General features: G+C 54.0%; 1 protein-coding gene across 2 annotated transcripts in view; it reads right to left on the reverse strand.

Moving 5' to 3' along the window:
* Positions 1 to 10,241, reverse strand: part of B3GAT1 (beta-1,3-glucuronyltransferase 1) — a 34,578-nt gene extending 24,337 nt beyond the window's left edge. For both annotated transcript variants that reach the window (XM_058856986.1, XM_058856985.1), the window contains exon 1: positions 9,871 to 10,241. The gene's annotated coding sequence lies outside the window, so the exon portion shown is untranslated. The remainder of the gene's footprint in view (positions 1 to 9,870) is intronic.
* Positions 10,242 to 11,393: the final 1,152 nt, after the last annotated feature.

The following is an 11,393-nucleotide window of genomic DNA, read 5'->3' on the forward strand; positions in this document are numbered from 1 at the left end:
CTCCAGACAGGCAGCCAGGAGCGTTCCTTGCTCCTGGGAGCAGAGTGAGGCTGTTCCTGCCCGGGGGAGGCTCAGTGCTCCTGGCAGTGCTGGCAATTCCCAGCCGGCATCTCCGCCCTGCTCCTCCCCACACCTGCTGCTCTGAGCTGGGGGAGCCCCAAGGAGCTGCTTTGATTGTCAGGAGCACCGAAAGCAGCCAGGCTGGGAACCTGAGCTGAGGAGTGGCTGGGCTGTAAACTCACGTTTAAATTTGTGCCTTATTCCAAAGCACCTTTGCACTGCAGAGGAGCTGCCAAGGATCCCGGGGTAATTCCTTGTTCCCTCCTGTCCAAAACACCACAGCACATCCCAGCACTGCAGGAACAGATTTCTGGCATAGCAGTGCCAGTCACAGTGATGCCTCAGGATTTCAGCTTTTCTAATTCTCACACATTTGTAATCCTGCCATTCCTCAGTGTGGGACTCCAAACTCCACACACACTGGGAGCTGCTGCTTCCCCACTTTGGGCAGACACAACAATTCCTCTCCAGGCCTGGCAATCAAGGACACCTCACTGCCTCAGGCCCCAGAGATGGAAACAAAAGGGAGTTGGGGGCAGCAAACTTGGGGGAAATTCCTTCATTCCCTGCAGCTGGAATTGGGAGATGAACCCCCAATGTGCAAATGGAACAAACTTAGAAAAGTGTGAAACCCTGTGACCTGTGGGGGCTTTGTCTGCCCTAAATGCACCTGAAGGCCCTTCAATAAATAGAACTGCTTTTTATTCTCTGAATGTTGTCGGGTCTCTGTTTTAGGTGGCCCCAAAAAGGCATCAAAACAGAAGCCAGAGACAGAATGAAGCTGACAATTTCACAACTCATAACTCACAGAGCACCAGGTTGTCACAGGGAGAAAGGCACCCCCAAGTGCTGTCCCCCTGCCAGCATCACTCCCCAGCCCCTGTCTTTCCCAGGAGCATCCTCAGCCCTTGGAAGAGCTTGTCCTGCTTGACCAAGCATCATCCTGCTTCCAAATCCTCCCTGTGGTCTCAGCAGCAGGGAGCTCTGATCTACAGCTTCAGCACACACCCCTCATCTGAGCCAGCCAGAGCTGCAGACGTGCCTGAGGGACACCCAGGCTCCCCTGCAGGCTTTAACTTGCAAGGTGAGGTGCCAGATGAGCCCTTGGGGAGCTCTGAGGAACTGGAGGGGTTTGTAAGGGCTGCTCTAAGAATATTGTAATCACGCAGTAATTATGGCACATCTCAAATCAGGCAGGCAAATCACAGCGTTATTATTACGACTGTCACCAACCTTGCCTGGCAGAGATCAGGCTGTGCCCTGCCCAAGGAGGGAGCAGGGCTAAGGGAACATCCACAGAGCTCCACCACACTCCCTTCAGGCCTGCCCAGCCCACACCCCAGCAGCCTGGCAGCTTCTTCCTTCCTAGGACCACATCTGTACTTCCCTCAGCTGCAGCTCAAGGTACCACACTTAATTAGTCAGCTTGATTTTACCTTGTTGTTTTTTTTTTTTTTTAATTAAACAACTGTCTTCAAGCACAAGAACAGCCCTTGTGATTTGATTGGAACTGTCAGTCTTTCAAATGTCATTCCTGTAGATGACTAATCTTTAAAAACATGAGTTACTAAACTCATTGACTCAGTTGATAATGAGCCAGAGCAGAAATGATGGTTGAGACAGAGAGGGAGGAACCAGAGCTGCATGGGCTCTGAAAGTGCTGCATGGGGCCACTCTGCAGCCTGAGGGACTGGGCTTTACTGGGAAATGCTGGATGCAGGCTATGGAAATGGGGATGTGGCACATCAGTGAGGACATCTGGGCACTCCTGGTCCTCCCAGTCGCTGTCATGCTGACAAAAAATGGATTTTCTGTCTCAGCCTCTCTGGGTGTGCTGGTTCTCAGCACAGAGTGAAGCCATCGCTGCCTTTGGAACCAGATTCCCTGGACTCCCTGATCCTCTCCTTTCCCATATCCACCCAGTGCAGAACAGCTTTGGGAAGCACCTCAAGCTTTACCAGCTGAAAGTGTCCCACAGCATGAGCAGCAGAGGGGTTTGTGCTGATCCCATCCCAAATGTGGACTCTTCTCCACTCCCTGTCCCCAGCCTGAGAGCCCCCACTGTGCCAGGATAACTCAGGCTCTCAGGGGAGTTATCAGCTCTGAGCCTCTTGCCTTCAGAGCCTTCTGCAACGAGACAGAAAGGGCTGCCAGGCAAGGCAGGAACAGTGCTGGCAGCACTTTCAAAAGACAAACAGTAGAAGGAAGGAGGTGCACGTGTGGGGTGACAGCTTCAGGGGATTGCAACAAATCCCTTGCCACCAGCAGCTTCACAGCTGTCAGATTTCCCAAAGCTCAGGTTCCCCTGCTCCCCTTCCACACGTGTCCTGCTACTGCAAAACCCCCAAAATGTTCAGCAGCAGCAGATTTATGGTGTGCAGCCTTTCCCTGAGCCCAGCACCTGACAGGAATTCCTGAATCCTCCCAGTGCCACAGCCACTGACTCCTCCACAAAGGGCAGAAATTGGCAGCTCCCCCTCCTCCCCTCCTTTGGGCTTTATTTATAGAAAGGCACCTTTTATTGCCATTTTCCCTCTTTCCTGAGGCCAGCCTGCCAGGCTGGAGGCAGAGACAGTATCTACACCTGCAGGATCCAGCCAGATCCCCCTTGCTGCCAGGGGATTGATCTCAGAGTGGTTTTATTCACAGTCATGCCTGCCAGGCCCCTTCTCAGTTCTCCTCTCTGAACTCTGCCTGCTTGCACTTGGGAGAATTTCAGAGTTAAAGGAACTGATAACTTAGAGTAGCTAACTCCCAGGGAGATGGGGCTTCAAACTGGGCCACCCAAGAGTGAGCAGAGCTCTCACCACGCTGCTCCCCAGTCTCAGAGCTGTCCTTTCCCACACAGATTCCAACCCATCTTTCCAATACTCCCCCATTTCAGCACTTGCAATTTTTTGTCCCCTGCTAAAAACCCTGTCAGGAACGATGCTCCTCGAGCTGACAAACTGAAGGAAACACTTCCAAAGCCTCACAGAAGGTCATTCCAGGAGCTGCACGCTCTGGGAAGATGAATACGTCCGAGTCATGCCTGGAGAATGTGACACTATTATAAGAAAGACACTGGAAGAATTATTCATCAGCAGTGACTTCTGTGGCTCCAATCTCCATAACCAGCTGCTGTTCATCCAAGTGGATCACAGCCCATGTGAACAAACCCTTGGCTGTCCCTACAAGCCCACATCACACAGCCAGAGCAGCCTCTCCTGGAGCTCTGCATCCCTGCAGCTTCCACGGGAGCCAGGGATGGCAGGAGGGAATATTCCTGCACCTCCGAGGCTGTAGGGAGCAGGCAGACGGAGAGGGCCATAAAGTGGCTGGCAGCCTTTCAAAGGTGGCAGGCTTGTGCCAGATTATCCTTCTCTCTCTCCCAAATTAGAAGCAGAACGTGCCACTAGAAAGTCAGGTGAAAGCTGTCTCTCCAGGAAGAGAGAGGCTGCCTCTCAAAGCATCTGAGCACAGTCAGTGCCTCCCAAAAATCCCCCCAGCTCTCAGGTCCTGCCTCTGGGCTGTCCCAAACCTGCCCTGGAAGGTTGTCCTGGGTTGCTGACCCTCAGCATAAACTGTGCTGGGATTTATTCACATTGCCTGTGATTTAAACATGGTTCTCCAGCCACAGAAAGCCCCTCTTGGAGCAGAGAAATGGCATCATGACAAATATTCACCTTCCCCAGCCCCAGAGCCCAAGCTGGGCGCTGCTGTATTGCACTGACATATCTTTTTATATAAATATACACTTGTATACTCCTGCTGACCACAGCAGACACAAAAAGACCAGCCTGCCTCAGTCACACATTTACATTATCCAAACATCACCTGTGCCAGTTTTCCAGCCCCCAGCAGCTCCCAGGACTGCCTCCCTCCCTGTGCCTCCCTCCCTCCTTCAGACACCCAGCCCCCTCGCAGCTCTGCCTCTCAGCAAGCATCACGTGCATCTATTATTCAGGAGAAATATCAAGTTATTCATGAGCCAAAATAGGCTCCAGGTACTGCACCCAGCCTGACAAAACCCCTTGTTAGCTGCTCCGTTCCCAGCCTGAGCTGAGGGGGAGCAGAGTGGGTCTGCCCTGGCTTGGATCCCTCCCCAGGGACTGATGGCTTTGCTGTGTGAGGGGCAGGAGGAGCAGCCCTGCCAGCCTTTCCCTCATCATCTGCCCTGGTTCATGGGCACAGCTCAGCCTCCCTCACCTCCTGCTCACCCCACGAACCCCAGCCTTCCCCTTGGGCTGGAGTGACACAGGACACAGGGATAAACACAGAGCAGGGAGACATCCAGCCACAGCTCCACCAGCCAGCTCCTGCCTCCCTCCTGCCCTCCATCTGACTCCTGGTGTGGTGGTGAGGATCCAGCCCCGCTCTGGGCTCCTGCACCCAGTGAAAGCCGGTGGATGGTTTCTCTCAGCATTGCCCCTCATCCACAAACGCAGGAAATGCTCCCAGGAGTGCTGCTGGTGGCACAGCCTGGGCAGGAGAGCAGGAGCAGGATAGAACAGGCAGGCTCCATGTGTGTCTCACCTCACTGTGAGCACCCACAGCCCTCCTAAAAAGAGCAAAATACTCCAGTGCAGGCCACAAAAAAAGCCCTAAATCCTACACTGGAGCACCCAGAAATGCTGCAGCACTGATGTGCTTCTGCTGTGCAAGGAAAGCCTTGGGGAAATGATTCCACAGGACCAATTCAGGTTTTTTTTCTTTGTTTTGTTTTGGTTTTTTTTTTTAAATGGATGGGTGAGGCTGACACAAGGTGAAGCTGGAAAATCTCACTTGGATGCACTGGTCCCAGCACAGTTCTAGGTTTACCTCCTGTGCCACAGTCTCTGGGGTTCAGATGGAAAAACCCCAAGAGATCAGCCAGCCTGTGGGGCCAGGGCAGTGCCACCCCCCAACCTTTGCTCATTCCCTAAAAAGAAGGACTCCCCCAAGGCCATTTCCCAGTGAGAACAGTCCTGGCCCTCACAGAGCCACCTCAGTGAGGAGAAATTCCTTGGGACACCTTTCCTCTTCAGCTGTAGGAGCTGCTGAACCGATGGAAAACACAAAGGCTGAAATCCAGGGAGTTCAGCCAGAACTCCAAGGTGGAATTTTATAGCCAGGACCAAGGGGAGGTGACCCAGGCACCCACCCCAGGGTCACACTGGCACCCACACACACTCAAACAGCTCACACTGGAGCATCTCAGCCCTTGCTTGGTGCCACCAGGACAAGAGTCTGAACTATGCAAACTCCAATTTATCCACAGTGAGATCCCTGTCCCCCTGATAGCCACAGGAATGCTGCTTTTTATTCACCAAGAGCCTGAGTGGGCCCCACATCATGCTGGCATTATGTTATGATAATGCTGGAAGTATTATAAATGCTCTGTGTGCCAGACAAATCCTGGAGCAGGCTTCCAAATCCCCTCAAAATCCCCTCTTGCGTCTCTACATTCATCCATTCATGAAATCCAGAGCACAGCCTCAGCATCCATCCTTCTGCTCTGGGGCTCTTTCCAGCTGAATGGAAGCTGAGGCAGGCTCAGGGTATTTCTCCTAGATTGGCCTTTTTTTTTTCTTTTTTTTTTGCCTTTCAGGTGCCAAATCTGCAGAGGAACCTGCAGGGCATTTAGAAATGATGTCCAGCAAGGCAACTGAGCCAATCCCATGGCTCTTTCTCCTGTCAGAGGGTGAAGTGTGTCTCATTCTCCTGCTCCCTGCAGGGCCATAGGAGCAGGGAGATCCCCTCAGCAGAGCTGGCTGTCCTTATTCTTCTTGCAAACAGCAGGGAAGGTTTATTTAGTCTATTTTAGGGGAATTCCTTTTCATCAGGTGAGCTTCACCCTGGAAATTCTTATTTTTCTTATTTCCTTATTTCTATTATTTTTTTTATAGCTGAACCTACCTGAGGTGACAGCCCAATCTTCAGAACACTGAAGCAAAGGGTTCCTCACCTCTTGGGGGTGAGCAGACTTCTCCTTCTGAGCCACAGCTTCCAATTCCCTCTCCACTGCTCTTCCAGAACAGCACAAAAATCCCTGTACAGAAGCTTAGCTCTTGTCCTGGCTTTAGGAAAACAGCTCAGATCCAGGCAGAAGGGGGATCTCGAGCATTCCCTATTTATTCTGCTGTCACAGCCAGGCATATCGTGTTGTGCTGCCCGTGGCTGGCAGGGAGAGCAGGGCTGGAGGGATTTCAGAGGCACCACTGCAGCTGGAAATTGTTTTGAGGCTCTGTGGTACCCAGGCAGGGCAGGAACAGAGCGAGAACAACTGCACAGGGCTGTGCAGGGGGAAGGAACTCGCTTCCAGCATGGAAAAAATGGGTGTGGAAGCGTGCTCCAAGGTGTTTTCCTGCCCAGGAATAATTCTCTGAGCCTGTGAACAACGTCCTTTGGGAAATGTCACTTGGTACAACCAAAAAACCCACAGAGGGAGAGGGATGAGGGTAGGAGGGCTAAACTGGCAACATTTTTGGGACAGAGCACTGAGAGAGCAGGATCTGCTCCCCAGCACTGTGAATCCTTTGTCCACTCTCTCACTCCCTGGGGATGTGGCGTTCCCATTCCAACTGGAGGATGGTTCTGCAGTGCCTGACACACCGTGGCACTGGGGGTGCTCCTTGTGTCCCCATCAGGAGAAGGATTATGGGCTCCCCAGCCCATGATCTCTGCTCAGCAAATCCCCCACCAGCCCCTGGAGGTGAATCCAGCCCTGATGCCAACTTGCCAACCCAAACACAAAAAGTCAAGGAATGCAGGAGGAAAAGGGAGAGCCCGTCCTCACCCTTCAGCCCTCGTGCTTGGCACAGGTCACTCCTGCCACCACAGCAGCAAAACACGGGCAGGTGACCGAGTCAGGATCTCCAGAGGCAAAACATGAACAGCCAACACATCACAGAGAAAAAGGACCCACAAAGCAGCCACTGCAGAGGCACCTTCCAAGGACACTGATTCCAGAAGGATCTTTGCCTTGGGGTGGGTTGAAGCTGCACCAAACGCTCCTCCAGCTAAACACAACTTACAGCTGCAGCCCACTGAACTTTTCAAGGCAGGAAATGAAGGCCTGCAGGAAAAGCAGAGGGTGAGGAAGCCACAGAGGGCATGGCCACAGAGGAAGATGCTGAGCAAGGCTTGCTGTATCCCCAGAAGTCAGGGATCTTGCTGAAAATCCAGGCAGCCCCTGGCACTCCTCATCCCTGCTGGAGAAAATGCACAGAAATGCAAGAAAGGACCACATCCTGTCCTCCTCTGGATTCAGATCTGTCCACTGGGTTTTGTTGGAGGAACTAAAAATTGCTTTTTTGCACAATTTTTTCTTTTTTTTGAGCCAGTAGAAATAGAACAAGGGCAAGAGAGAGAAAAATCATCTCAAAAGGCAAGTCTGCAAAAACCACTGAAAAATGAAAAGCAACATTTGCCCCGGTGTCCCTTTTAAGACAGCACTTGTCACTTCCCAAGGCTTCTGCTGTGGCAACAGGAGAGGGCTGGAGGAGATTGAAAGAGCAGACACCCTGTTTTGGGTTCAGAAAGCATCATTTTGGCAGGGAGCAGCCAGCTTTGGCCAAGGGGAGAGCATGTGCTCACACTCCAGTCCTGGAAGGTTTCTTGGTGAGCTTAGGCCAGATCCCCCAGAGGGTTGCCAGGAGGATGCAGCAGGGCTGAGGATGCTGAAACCCAACCAGCCCTGCACTCTGGAGGCACTCACAGCTCTCCTTGCCTCAGGGGGTGCAGAACTGCAGAGAAACCCCAGAAAGATGCACGGCAGCCAGGCAGGGAAGAGGAAATCCAGCATCCCTGAGCTTGGCTGGGCTCTGGAGATGAAGAGGATGAAGGCACAGACTCGCTGGCCCTGGTGGCACTGAGCCAGCTGTGACACAGACAGGGTGACAGCCCCTGCCAGGGTTGGGGCACTGTGTGTTCACTGAGCCACCCCAATGGGTGAGGAAGCTTTGGGAAGCCAGGTGGGAAAGCTCTCCCCCTCTCCTCTTGTGGACACTTGCACTGAAGGAGACCCTTATGGAGGCTCTCTGACTCTTGTGTCCCAGAGAATCAAAATGTGAGGCTTGTGTTCCCTGTTCTGCACCCTGCTGGGTCAGGCAGATCCCACTGAAGCTGTGGGGGCATTGCTGGGAATCCCACAGCATTTCCCTAGGAATTCCTATGGATGAGTGCAGGAGGGGATTTCTAACCCAGCTGGAATGGGAATGTACTCAGAGCCAGCATCATTGATTGCATGTTTCTTCCTCTGCCTTCCCCACACCCATAAATATTCAAACAGGAAAATAAAATTATTGATCAGCTGCCTTCCCATTATAGCAACACCCACTGTCCTGCTGGCTTTGGCCATTTCCAAAGCCCTGACCACAGAATTAACCCTCCTGGGGGAAATACTCTTCCTAAATATTGAATTCCTTCACCAGAACATCTTCTACATTCCTCGAGGCTGGCACAGAAACCAGAGTTTGGAATTTCACATATTGTCCCCATCTTTTCCCCAGTGCCTCCATTTTCCTTTTCACACCCTTTCAGTCCCACCTCTGCCAGGTAAGCCAAGAAATTCCAGCCCTCAAAACCTTCCATCCAAGTCTTGGTGAATCCATTCTCTGAGGTGGATGACCAACAATCCAAGTGTGTGCAGAGCAGCGCCAGAGACTCCAGAGTCTCTGCCAGTTCCTCACATTGGGCCACAAACTCCCTAAATGTTCTTGCAGGCTCTTACAGCCACTGAGGCACTCTGGAGCTCAGGATCTGCTCACTCCAGTGAGGACTTCTGGGACACATCATTATTTCAGTAATCAAAGCAAATGCTTCCCAACCCCATGCCAGGAGCCATCAAGAAGCCCCCGAAGGCAAGGGGAGGAGGGGGATGTGGCAGATGGATGTTGCAGCAGCGAGATCCTGCCCAAGGTAGTGAGGGATGGCCAGGCAAGAGCTCTGCTCGCTGGGAATAACTGGATAGGGGCTCCACAGCTGGAAACATCGGCCTCTCCTCGGGGCTTTCCCAAACAGCTGGGTTAAGACACCTCCAGCACTGTTTGAAGTTGTGCTTTCTGCTCTGACTGAGAGAAATTTGGAGTTTCACAGTCAGAGACCCAGGAACTGAGTCAAAGAGAGGCCCAGCAGGGAGAGGAAAGCATCATTTGTGGGCAGCTTCATCGATCAGCGCTGACTTTCTCCCTCACAATCACTGTTTTTCATCCCCTCCCACTCCCACTCCATAACACAACACAGAGATCCCTCCTCAGATGGCAAAGCCTTGCTCAGCCATCTCCAGTTCCCCCAAAAGACAGCACTTTGGGAAGCTTTTCCCTTTAAGCAGCCTCAAAGTTGGCTCTCAGCACTGCTGGCACGAATGAAAGAGGTTCCAGTTCCCCCCTCCTCCTGAATCCCATCCCTTCCGAAGGGAAGGCGAAGGATGACCAAGGGAAGAGAAAAGCAGCCACGGGTGGCCTCTCACCTCCCTGCCCTGATTCTGCAGGGATGCACGGAAGGTGCAGGGCCACTGTGGTCCCCGAGAGCCCGAGGGGAGCCCCGGGGCAGGGGCAGGGTTGGGAGGGCGATGCTGGCAGCTCCTGGAGGCGAGACACGGGCGCATCTCCCCTTTCCCCGGGGAAAGCAGCTCGGTGTCCTCAGGCAAAGGGGGGGCAAAGTGATCCCAGCACTGCAGCCCCCGGGACCCGCTCTGCGTCCTTTCAATGCGCTGCCAGGGCTGGGAAAAATCGCTCCGAGTGTCTCCTGCTTCCTCCCATTCCCTGCCCGCTGCATCCACACACCCTGTGCATAAAGGATCTGTGTCCTGCTCGGCTCAGCCATGCAGCCACAGGAGGCAAGAGTTACCTTATTCCCACAGCCGGAGCCGCCTTCTCTGTCCATCGTGGCCGGGAAGCTGCTCCCATTCATGCTTTAATCCCTGGGAACAGAGGCACGATTCAAAGCGCCTCTTCGCCCATCCGAGCGGGCTCCCCCAGCAGCCTCCGCCTCCTTCTCTCCTCCCTTTTCGCCTCGTTTGTTGCGTCCGGCTTTGTGGTGTTTTTTGTTGGGTTTTTTGGGTGTTTTTTCTATTTTTTTTAAAAAATGTTTTCCTTCTTAATCCAGGCGGCAACCACGACGCTGCTTCATCGCATCCCTGTGTGTGTTTCACTCGCAAAGAAGCAGCCTCGGAGAGCTCCCCGCTCCTGCTCTGCCTCCGTGCAGCTCCGGCTCGCAGCTCTGCCTTCTGCAGCGTGGCGTTGGGAAAGAAAGAGACGGGAGAGGGAGGGAGCGAGCAAACAGGGAGGAGGAGGAGGAGGAGGAAGAGGAGGAGGAGGCCAGCGGGATGCGGGAGGAAGGAGCCAGAGCGTGGCTGCTTTGTATCCAGAGCAGCGCCGACAGCCTCTCCCTGCCAGAGGAGGACCTGCGCTGCTAATGGTCGGTACCGATTTATCCCGCCCAGCCAGGGGCACCGCTCCCTGCGACAGGGAGGAGGAAAAGCCAGGAGAGGCTCCCAGATGGCTCCTTGAGGAACTGGTTCCTGCTCTCCTCACTCTCATCATCACCCACCCAGCTGGCGGCCGCGGGCTGGGGAGACGCTCCCCCGACTCATGGGAGAGTGGGGATGGGGATGAGGATGGGGATGAGGATGGGGATCAGATTGGATGGGAATGGATGAGATAGGCATGGGGTAGGGGCAAGGGGGCTCAGCATCGCTCAGAGGAAGCTCAGAAGGGGAACATCTGCTGGGTGCCAGGCTCGGCTCCCCTCCAGCCCCCGGGGTGGCAGGCAGAGCTCAGCCCCACTTCCAGCTCTTCAGAGGAGCAGCCTTGGCTCATCTCTGGCTGTGCCTGCTCTGATGGCTCCCAGCTGAGCCCATCTGGGCTTTGGGGGCAGTGGGCAGCGCTCCTTACATCTCATCCCACTCCCCTTCCGTGCAGCACCAGCCTGCCCACAGCCCCGCTCAGCCATCCCCACCCAAACACTAAACACCCCATGTCCCTCCTGGGGGCTGACCAGGGGTCCTGGCACTGGACAAAGGGCAGCAGGAGCGTGATTTCCCATGGGAAGGAGGCTCTGGATGTGACTAGTCTGTGACATCTGCACCGAGCCCAGCAGGCACACAGGACCTGTGTGTGACCTCTATCCATGCACAGAACCAGAGGGATGCTCCCTTCCTCCTTAGGGACCACTTGGAGGAGGCAGGGCTTGAAGGGCAGGGAGAGCAAAGGTCTTATCTCCTGATCCTGCCCTTTTGCAGCTGACCCAGCAGGGCTGACTCATGCTCAGCAGCACATCTCTCTCATCTGGCCAAACACCACAGTGAGTGTGGCTCCAAATGCCACAGATGGGCAGTTTAACCTGAGCCAAAAGTCACTGCTGAGCTTGGG

This window comes from Poecile atricapillus, chromosome 25 (assembly GCF_030490865.1).
Source record: "Poecile atricapillus isolate bPoeAtr1 chromosome 25, bPoeAtr1.hap1, whole genome shotgun sequence".
NCBI lineage: Eukaryota > Metazoa > Chordata > Aves > Passeriformes > Paridae > Poecile > Poecile atricapillus.